Here is an 11795-nt window from a genome sequence, read left to right as displayed (position 1 = left end):
TCCACTGTTTGGGTGTTTCAAACCGAGCCGAAACCAACAAAGTTGTTCGTTCGTGGAGTGCTGCCAAGCAAATTATTTCTTCCGTTATACCGGACATGTGGCAACAACAGTTTTAGAAGGTCGAAGGACTGTATGTAAATGCTGAATGTATAAACCAATTTGTTTGGAAGAGATCATCACCGAATTACGTAAAACAAACCCAAATCGTCGCATTATTCTTCACCACGACAACGCCAGTTCCCACTCAGCAAACCAAACTTGATTTTTGTCCAATAAAAATGTCGAGTTAATGACTCAATGTCCGTACTCACCTGATTTATCACCAAATGACTTCTTTTTGTTCCCACACATGAAAAATATGATGCGTGGTGAGCGATTTGTGTCGCCTGAAGCAGCTGTTGACGGATTCCGAACAGCGGTTTCTGATGTGTCAGCTTCAGAGTGGAAAAATTCTTTCAAAATTGATTTGAGCGTATGCAAAAGTGTATCGGTCTTAAGGGTGAATACTTTGAAAAACAATAAAGCTATTCCCAGAATTTCACATGTCTTTTTTCATGTTGATTGCAGAAACTCTTCCAGCAGCCCTCGTATCATAGGTAGACTATGTTAGCTGTAGGTCTACGTAATCTACGAATATACTGTATTACTGTAGACAACGTATGTAGACGTAGGCTTATGATACGGCACATCACTGGTCAGAACCAGTGCTTCAAGTGGAAAATGTTACCTGGGGGGGGGGGGGGCGGGGGGGTGTTTGGTCGAGCCTTGGGTTTAGCCGGGGGGAGGGTGCTCGATGCATTATTTCGGTGTTAAACTACATTTGAAATCATAAAAAATCATTGCCCGAAAGTGTTCACGAGAAATTTCCATTTCTCACACGAAACTACTTCTTCAAACTGCTGTGAAAAATAAACGAATAGGCCTAAATAAACAATCAAAGATAATTTAAACATTCTTCCAATTTTTATAATAGCGGAACACTAGCGCCACTGTTGGTGGTAGTTTGCAGAAACTTTTCCAGCAACCCTCATATAACATAGTTGTGGAGGTTGATTGATTGATTCACTTCGCTTTACTGCCACTGTGGCTAATCGCGAAGATGAGGATGAGTGATGATATGATGAAATCGATGAAAGGATACCTACAAAGCACCCATGCCCAGGCCGGAATTCGAATCCAAAATTTCTGGTGACGTAGCGCCCTGTGCTAACCACACAGTCATGGAGGTCGGCTGCTTTGAAGGTACCTTGCCATTGTTAAATCACATTGATTCATAATGAGATGAATTCAATTCTGTTACGACAAAAATTCTCACGATCTCTTCAAAACAATTTTTTTAGAAAAATCCTGCCTCCGTGTATCGTGATATTAATACACACCATGCTTTTGAAAACAAATGAAATGTTCAATAATGATCCATGAGGTAGGACCTCAAATTTAGGTGATCGGTACCACTCGGGGGGATCGGTTCTCATATGATTTGAATTAGTAACCATAGCTGAAAAATAATGTTTTTTTCATATTTTTTATAAATAGCATATACATTCATTAGAATACATGAATAACTATTTTTTTATTAATTTAATCAGAATGATTACATTCAATATTATTTTAAAATAATTGTAATAATATTAGTATAATCCTTATTATAATAATAAAACTTTATTATTTTGCTCATACACTGGCATCGATTAAATGCATGAGTTTTACTTACAATTTTCAATAATAATGGTGGCTAAATCTTAAATACGCATGAATGTTATAATTTAACATAAACAAAAAATAATTATTTACATTCATCATCACCATCATCTTCTCAGTAGGTGTCATCACTCATCAATTTTCACATGTGGGTAGTCTGCACTTGTCACTGCACCTGATGCTATTTAGACAGAAGACACATGTTGGCAGTTTATAGTTTCTAATAGATTGGTTGGTTGATTGATTTGGTGTTTCAAGTCCACTTTAGGCACAGTAAGACGAATTAGGACTGGACCTACAGTTTAATGTAAGATCCGAACCACTATGTGTCTCTACCGGGTATCGAACTCAGGACCCCTTGATTACAAGGCGATGACGATACCGTCATCACGGAGGCTGTTTCTAATGGAGTTGCAAGCTGGTAGATGTAACACGGTTTGAGGTGCTGGCTGCCACTCCATCCAGTCCACTACCAGCTGCTCTGCTCCACCGTGTTTTTTCAATGTCCAGCTGCTCCCACTTGGACAAGGTGTACATGGATCATTCAGAAGACATCTCTTGCTTATAGCGGCTTAATCGCATGATAAGTAAGTTTCTTGAGACAGTTCCTCCAAGGTGTAAATGTTTATCTCACCCCTCTTTGCACAGAATAGACGACGTGCCATGTCATTCACACAATGTACGGAAGATTTTGTAGCATGCAGTAATCACGAGAACTACAATCACGAGACTTATCATATCTCGACAAACATTTCATTGTACGTATCAGACAGACATCGATTCTTGGACTCCTCCGCAAAGCGATGGAAATGGCTGATAGACCTCACCAAATTTGACTCCTCTTCTTTCACTCTCTGATTAAGAGCCATACCGTCAATCACCATGAATGAATTTCCAGATATTTCCTCAGGGGATAACATTTTTCTTCAAGTATGTCTCTAAAGCCCATGATAATCGTTCTAAGAGAGCCCATTTGAAGATTCCGATTCTGTGGTGTCACAATAATTCGACCAAATAGTACCTATCTGATAATTGACCTGCTATTACTATATCTTGGATCAAGCAAGTGAAAGAAAGAACTAGACGAAAACCATGTTTATGCAACTGAAAGAACATTCAGAGAACAGATGCAGTAGAGTATGGATTAGTACAGGAAACAGAAAGACCCTACAATCACTTGAACCACTGCTCACATGATGTGCGTCACTATAGAGCAATGAGTGTATCAACAGAAGAGCTCAGAAACGGACAGGGTCACAGCAGTAACTCACCCCTAGTATGGTGTGTGATCTCGAACGGCCAACACCGCTGCACGTGTGTGTGGCATGGACTCGATGAGGTGATCGAAAAGAGCATGGGGAATTCCTCGCCACTTTTCACTTTGGACAATACCAGCTCTGGAAGAGTTGAGGGAGGTGCCATCCTACCTACAATGCGTCTGCCAAGTGCATCCCAGACATTCTCTATATAGGATTTAAGTCCAGTAATCACGCTGGCCACTCCATACTATCGATTCCCTCGTCCTCTGGCACGATGTGCACTAACAGAACTCTGTGAGGACGAGGATTATCGATGATGCATCTGCATCTGCGCACGGCATGGCAAGAGGTCTGAGGTTCTCGTCCCCAGATCTAAGGGGCGTCAAACTGCCATTTTGGATGACGTGCAGGTCCGTACGTCCTACAATTTTGATTCCAGCCCACACCATCAGTCCACTATCTCCATTTTTAGAATGTTTCTTGCACAAAAGCAGAGTTATGGCGTGTTCCACATATCCTCCAGATTAGGCACTACTATTGTAAAGTTGGAGGCTGAACCGCGACTCGTCGGAGAACGCCGCTCAACCCCATTCGTTGTGGCCCCAATTGCGATGTTTCTCAGCCAAATTTCTACAGACTGAAAGCTGCACAATGATGGAACACACACCATAAGTCTATATGCATAGAGGCCATCTTTAAGAAGGCGATTGCAGACAGTTTGAGATGACACCTGCGCCCTATTGCTGTGGAAATGGCAAGTTGTAGTTTCAATGCATTCTGTCATCTGTCCCAGTCGGTTGTTAACAAGAGGTATCCGTTGTCTCTTGGTGTTGTTGCTTGCGGACGGCCTTGACCTTACCTTCGTCAGACATTGCCAAATATACAGGCGAGAAATGGCATTTTTGAGACACTCCAAAGGCTACAGATACCTCTGTCTGTCCGTCCAGCTTCCATCCTTCCTATGGCTCTCCACGCCATTTATTCAGGTAAATCGCACTTTAGAGGCATTGTACCATTTTCTCACGTTCCTCAATGAACTCTTACGCTGTCCTTGGACTTCTACTGTCATTCTCACAGCTACGCACTTCAGTTGTCAATTCAGATATATCGAGATTAAAGATGGGCAAATAGCGAATTGAATCCAGTAAAGGTGTTAAATCCCATCCAACTTGTCAATGAAATTTTTAAAATAATCACATATTTTATATGGTGTAAGTATTATAATCTTAATTATAATCATCATTATTATTAATTTAGATCAGAATTACTATAATTGTCATTTCTAATAGTAAAAGTCAAAATATTAATAATTATCAAAACTTTGCATTTATGTACATCAAGATATCTGGGGAGTGGAGTGATAACACACAGAAGGCAAAGAGTTATGACATGCTATCACACATTTTCCATCTCTAGTCATCCCAACCTTACCAAAAAATCATATGAGAACCCATCCCGCCGAGTGGTACCGACAGCTTGCCTGGCTCAAGGCCTATAAGCACCTCACCACGAATCTCGATAACAATTATATAATAATAATAATGATAACACGATAAATTATTGGGTTAGTTTGGACCCAATGGGCCCATTGTAGTTTTGCGCCCCGTATAAAGCAGCAGTGGCGTCAGGCTTCTAGTGTGGGTTACTGGATGGACACATTTGCAAAGAAAAGTGTGTATTTATCATTATCAGATTTTAAATAGGCCCTGGCCCACTCTGTTCCCCCCCCCCCTTTGGCGCCGCTCCTGATGTAATAAGACTTAAGTCGTGTTGAATACCTCCCCTACAATTTTCCCAACTTTTTAAAATAATTTGCAACAAATAAATGATCATCAAAGTGTATGTGTTTGTGAAGTATCGACCATATACAGGAAGATCCTGGAAATTAGTCGTAGCTCATCTTTTAAGTATTATTATTAAGACCGTAACAATTTTCTTCTTTAGTGCCTTGAGGTGCATTTAACGTATTCATGGGTATTTTTAGAGTGCAAAAACTTGAATTATTGAAATCATGCCTACCGAAAGTTTATTTGTGACACTACTTTCCTGGCGAAGGTTGTAATTTAAAATGTTACCGATAGATGGCAGATGAGAGTGAATAGTAAATGTGAATTATATGTACAATTTTGCTCCAAAATTTACTTTTGGAAAAATACTATTTAAGGTTTTGTAATAATTATTAATATAACTTTTGTTTTTCAATATACGCCTTACTTGCGGAATGTTTAAATCGTAATTGCGAAATTTCAAGAGCTCATGCATAATCGACTAAGGAAGTTGTTGAAGTTTGATACCACTGTGCCGTTATTTGCATATGAGTCTCATACATCTTTTCGTTTTTTTTGGAAGGAAGTTTCGGTCGAGTCATCTCAGTGATTCCTTAAGCTTCCTGAAAATACAAACAATGTAATTCTGTCAGGAAGGCCAACGTACGAGTATTTCAAGCGGGGGTCATTCAAATTGATTGAAATTCTGAATACCTTATATGGAGAAATATTAACGCTAGAAGAAGTTCCACTAGATTAAACATGTAGCGATCAACTTGACGGTAGTGTTAACACACGAAGGGAAATTTCCTACGGAAATTCGACCAGACTTTTAGTTGAAAAGGGGGAGGGGGCATTAAAAATAAAGCCAGGTTAAATTTCTTTCATTTTACCTTAATTCAGACCACATATATAATTAAATATTTTAATTTTGGTGTTTGTGAAAATAAGCACCATTGCAAATTATGAAAACTCACAATTTCTATTCTTCATTATATTTTCATCTACTGCTTTTATTCTACTACTGAACCAGACGACGCTAGATTTGCTGCTTGAACTTGTACTAGTGGTGTGGTACTTTCTCACTTTCTGTTTTTCGCCTTACTCGTTGCCGTACTTGTTTGTAGACTATTTGTAGACAAGGCATTATGCCTGCTTTAGACGAAAGAATTTTCCTTAGCATTTTCCTTAACATTTACGCCATCACCAAAATTCCACAGTCTAAGGTGAAACGCTTTATGGCATTTCAGATGGCATGGCATATTTCATGGTATTTCTCAAGTATAGGATCCGTCCTATTTCCGTAGCATAACCAATCAGACGCAACCTCTAGGTCACGAATGCAGATGTAATGGCGGCCGCGTGAGATGTAAACAATGCACCACTTCACATTTTAAAAAGTCGGTAACTACTCAACCGAGAGGAATAACGTTTAATACAAAACGGTATTAGGTACAAATCAATGGCGCTGCTTAAATACACAGTTTATAACGTATACAGTACACGTATGGAAGGGTATTTTAGTTGATTCAATTGTGAACACTGTGGACTCACCATATATAGTGTAACTCGACGTAACTTTCGTACTGTATATTATACATTGTAATCGCAATAGCTAGCCGAAAAGTTACATGAAACGCTTCTGTGTAAAATACTATCTACTCTAAGATTTTTGGAAGCATTTACATAGCATTTACGCTAGTAAAGATGTTAAAGATAATACTTCCGTATACAGAGGGCCTTACACACAGCGGAATAGCTAGAAAGATTGAGGAGCAACTTGAGGAACATTGATTGATTGATTTGGTGTTTTAAGTCCACTTTATGCACAGTAATGCTAATCAGGACTGGACCTACAGTTTAAAGTGGGATCCGAACCACTATGTGGCCCCACCGAGTATCTAACCAGGGACCCCTTGGCTACAAGGCGAAGACGCTACCACTGGGCCATCGGGGAGCTTGAGGAACAACGTAGGAGAATAGCGAATTTGTGAAAGGCATTCAAAGGCGATTCAAGAAAACCGGGTCACTCCTAGGAATATACCTTTCAATTCACATTCTAACGGGTCTTTTTGTAGCAATACACTATATTTCAAGAACATATTTAGCCTTTACTAGAGTACTACATATTTGTCGAGATGTAAATTATGGACGAATATTACGAACTATCCAACTACATGTCACTTGTTGTGGACGCATCGCGGTATCTGACTATTCAGGGGCTGCCTTTTGTAGATAATGATGAGTCTAAGGCAAGCCTTAACAGTGGAAATGTCTTTGAACTGAAAGTAAATTTCAAAATACGACGATATTACTCGAAAACGTATATGATTTGAACCTCAAAATACAATGTATGCTCACAATTTGATTCAAAACGATTTAATATACACGGTGTCGCAGAAACGTTTTCTATTTGGGGGGATACAAGGTCAACCTCCATTCACATACTGGGGGAAAGATACCAAAACGGGGTGGGGGGGCAACAACAGTTTACTTTCCCTTGATACATAAGGATTAGCAAGCTGCGGGAGCAAAAGTGGCAAAAAAGTGTGGGGCAACTGTTCCCCCAATTGCCGCCACTGCGTGTGTGTATATATATATTATGAGGCACATAGAAAATTCCATTTTAAAACAGCACATGTGAATTTCCTATTTTTAATGGAAATTCTGCATAAATAATATTTATTTATCTCTTTTTTTAGATTTTAGGTTCATTTGAAAAACACATAACAGAATTCATTTAATTATGCACACACAGGAGATGTACTACGTTGAATTTTCAGCGACAAATTCAGACTCGACCAGGACTCGAACCGGTGCCTCTGGCATACCGTGCCAATGTTCTACCGCTGAGCTACCGAGCCGGTCTAGTCTCGCTGAAACTTCCTACGTAGATAAGCATGTTCCGAAACATAAAGCTGTAGACTTCGATCTGGCTCATTTGAGTAGTGGGATTGGCTATAGGATAAGGACCACTTACAAGTGTAGAAAGTATGAACCCCCCTCAAGCAGATTTGCTTACACTTAAAACAAGCTCAACATGAGCATATGAGCTTTTTGCTCAAGTGCGGAACCTGTCTAATCCAAGATTTTTGTGAAAATGCCCTCATGGATTCCATCAGAAAGTATGACCCCCCTCAGATTGATGTGCCTATACTTACAAAAGGTACTTCTGTGAGATTGTTGTCCATAAATTTGTTAAAAATATGCCCCTCTTGATATTTTTTTTGCCCACACATAAAAATAGGCCACCCTCACCTATATACACACCCACACCCACATACACATATACATACACACCCACACCCACACATATTTACTTCCGGTCTAAGTTCAATTGGGCACCAGGCTCAACTTGTATATCTAGTATTAAGATAATATAATTCTTCTAGAATTGCTCCGTGACTCTCTCATTTCTTACATCATAAACATATGATTTTTCCCCTATGAGAATAACACTACATATGGTGTCATCAGGTAATGCCTCATGGAATTCACAGATAATTTTAATATTTGTCCTGTCATTCACCACAACTTGTTTTCTTTTTGAAGCATTGATTACAAACATGGGTCTCTGTGCTTTGAATTCATCTGGTGTGTAATACATGTCAGTATTGCCTGTAGTGACCCTTTTGAAGGATGTAAAGGCCTCATATAATTTGAGGAAATCATCCTTGGACATGTCTAAATTATAATTTTCTCTAGGAAAGACCTCATTTCTGCCATTTTTAAGATATATGTTCTTGATGTTGCAGTTATCAAATTTGCTTGAATTTTTTTCCTGATTGTTGTGTCTTCCAGTCTGAAACAGTACCACTACAAAATCAGGCATGTCATATTGTATGCTTGAGAATGAATTTGTAGCATCAAATTCATAATAAGAACCAGTTGCGGGCTTCTGTACACATTGATATGTATAAAATTGTAAAGGAATCTGTGGATTTTTTATTATATCAGCTTTGTATTTAAGAGCATAACTGGCCTCGTATTCAACAACTGGGATTCTTAACTCCATAGTCTGAATAATGCATTTGCCTGCATCTGGTAGGGTATTGGGCAGAGCTTCCCCTGTAGGGTTTAATGTATTGTACCTCATCAAAGCATTATTATCATTGGCAGCTCTTCTAAATGTGATTCTTAACCCACCCTTCCACATAATATCTTTGAAATCTGAGAAGAATCCTGGCAACAGGCGCATAGGGAACAGTACAGTGTGGTTTTTAGATAATATCTTATCACCAGCCTCGAATCCTCCTATTTTGTAGTAAGAAGCCTCGGTTTTGGATAATTTTAGTGTGGCCAAAGCTGTGGAGGTAATACCGGGATAATCCACTCTGTTTATAACAACGCCATGCTTTCTGATCTCAATTTCAGAGAATAGATGTGGCACAAAATTGTCTACAAGTCTTATATTTGAATTTGCCGGATAATCTGTACCATCGAGCTTTACAACATCAAATTTGATGTATAGATCTGCTCTGTGGGGGTGTATAAATCCATCCCCCACATCAAGATCAACCTGAATTTCTGTGTTGGGTTGATTTAAATTTGCAAATGTCCTCCTGTTTGGGGGGAATGATTGTAGCTCATAACTCTCAATATTCTCCATTTTCTTCTTGTATGTATTTTTATTTAAATATTAATCTCTATGATTGCAGTTGTTGTGGCTCCAGCAAAATCAACTAATTCTTCTTTTTCATTAGTGACCATCAATTCAATATAATCTATTCTATTATGGCACACAGGAAAATATAATGTTGGGGATGGATTGTAGATGATTGGCTCCATAAATTCAGAATTAGGCTTGAATGTTGCAATGATGCCGGTTTGTTTGTGAGTGCCTATGCCATTTGATTTGGTGATCATACCCTCAGCCACATTACAGTGAATATTCAGAGTTTCTATGGCTAAGAATTTAGGTATATTCATAGCAGTGTGTTTGATGCCTGGTTCAAGTTTTGTGTTGTTCTCAAATCCTAACAGCTCTCCTATAGTACCCAGATCCACTGTTTCTGTAGCAGATACAATTTCTACTCTGTGAGTGACAGAATTTTGACTTAACACTATACCTCTGGGTAATTGAGCATTTAAAGTGGATAGATTATATTGCCCTGGAGTGATGACAATTTTTTCATCCCCAACTGCAATTTTGTTGTTGTGGTGTGTAATATTAGGGATCAGGTACATGCCGTAAAATGCCCTGAGAGCTATTGTTTTGGGATACACTATATCATCATGTAATTTGAGTTTCAATATTGAATTTTGGCTGGTGAGATGAAATACCCCCATGATGTTTCAGATACCACAAGGCTTTTTGAAAATCTTCAATTGATGGTTTATTTATTTGAGACATGTATCTAAGAACAGATAAACACAAATGTCCGCAATTAACATCTTTGAAGTTTTGAACACGGGCATTATTGTAATAAAGATTAGCTGAATTTAGATATTTTATTAAATTTTCAGGTGGAACACCTCCAAATGAATCAAACACAAATGCCTCATTTTTTAAATATTTAAGATAGCAGATCCAGTGAGTGCCCTGATTTTTGTACTCATCCAAATTAACAATGCCACACTCTTTGTTGAGTGGTTGTTCTGGCAAAGAATCAGACATGTACACACCTCTAAAATGTTTGATGCCCAGAGGCTTGATTAAAGCTTCAATATCTTGGTTTGTAAGCGGCTCTTGTTTTTTTTAAACTTATTCATGGCTCTCTTAACACCTTTGCCTTTTTTCTCCATTGCCAGGTTATGGCGCTTCTGCTCATCTAATTCTGCCCTATTTTTCTTGGCATCTATTACTGTTTTTGCTATGGCAGCTGATCCCCCAGCCAAGCTCCCAACAGCCCCGAGAGCAGCTAAGATGGCAGGGATGGTAAATATAAATCCCCCCACATGTGATTTTTTTCTTGATTGCTGTAATTTTTTTAATTGGGGGGTGCTGAGCAATAATTTCATACCATGACCTTTTGCAATACAAGAATTTTTCTTCTTGCGCCGCTTTTTGGTTAGAAGATTATTAATAGGCCCAAGAGATTTGAGACCTGCATAAGGTATTTGATACATAACACCCTTGGCCTTCATTGTAGGTTTATTATATACATATTCACAACCCCCACCCCAGTTTTTGTTTGGTGCTCATAGCTATGGTGGTTCCCAATGCTGCTATTTTTTCACTCAAAGATGCATCTTTGCTTACAAATCTACCAAATGCAGCCTCTTCTAATTTCTTGTCTGCAACATGTCTCTTGTCAAGATCAGAATGTGTGTTGTATGCTATGTCATGGTCTCTACAAGCAGCATCTAAAGGATTAACACCAGGATCCCCTCTGTTTAATCTATGATCCAGTTTTGTGCCTGGACCACAATACTGATAGCCTGGAATATGTAGTTCAAATGGCAGCTTGTTTATAATGTCATTAACCAAGCCCCGACCCTCAGAAATATTCCAAAATTTGGGGGGTAGAGTATTAATAATTTTTATGAGATATCCAATCCCCTTAGTATCATTCACTATAAAATTAGACAATTTGGTGCTTATCATGTCCATAATTCCAACTTTTTCATTGTAAAAATTGTGGTTCCCAGCATTTTCCTCCCCAGCTATCACCAATAACCTATCTACAAGTTTCCTGACATCATCAACCCACACAAATTCTTTAGGCAGGGTGTTGTATTGTTTGATTCCACTTCCAGTCTTGATTTGAGACCATATGGGCTTGATTAAATTATTGTATTTTGCCCCACTGCTCGACTTGACTCTTTTTTGTGTGGGATCATTGTTCTGGTATAGAGCATCTGATTTTATTAATATTTCTTTGTAATCCTCATAGTCTTGATCTGTATAGCTGCCAGGCCTTTTCCTAGTCATGAGTTCCCACAATCCAGGTGTTCCGGAGTACTTAACAAAAGCACCTTTTTCTCCAAGTCGAGATTCTGAATATACAATTATATCATCTCCCATAAATGTTACTCTGAAATTGCCAATTCTATGTATGATGCTACCATCAAGCTCTGTGTCAGCATATAAGCCAAACACCTCATCTTTATTGTCTTTAGGTGTGGT

The sequence above is a fragment of the Lepisma saccharinum genome, chromosome 13, assembly GCF_977018435.1.
Source record: "Lepisma saccharinum chromosome 13, izLepSacc3.1, whole genome shotgun sequence".
Classification (NCBI taxonomy): domain Eukaryota; kingdom Metazoa; phylum Arthropoda; class Insecta; order Zygentoma; family Lepismatidae; genus Lepisma; species Lepisma saccharinum.
This window is presented reverse-complemented; position numbering follows the sequence as displayed.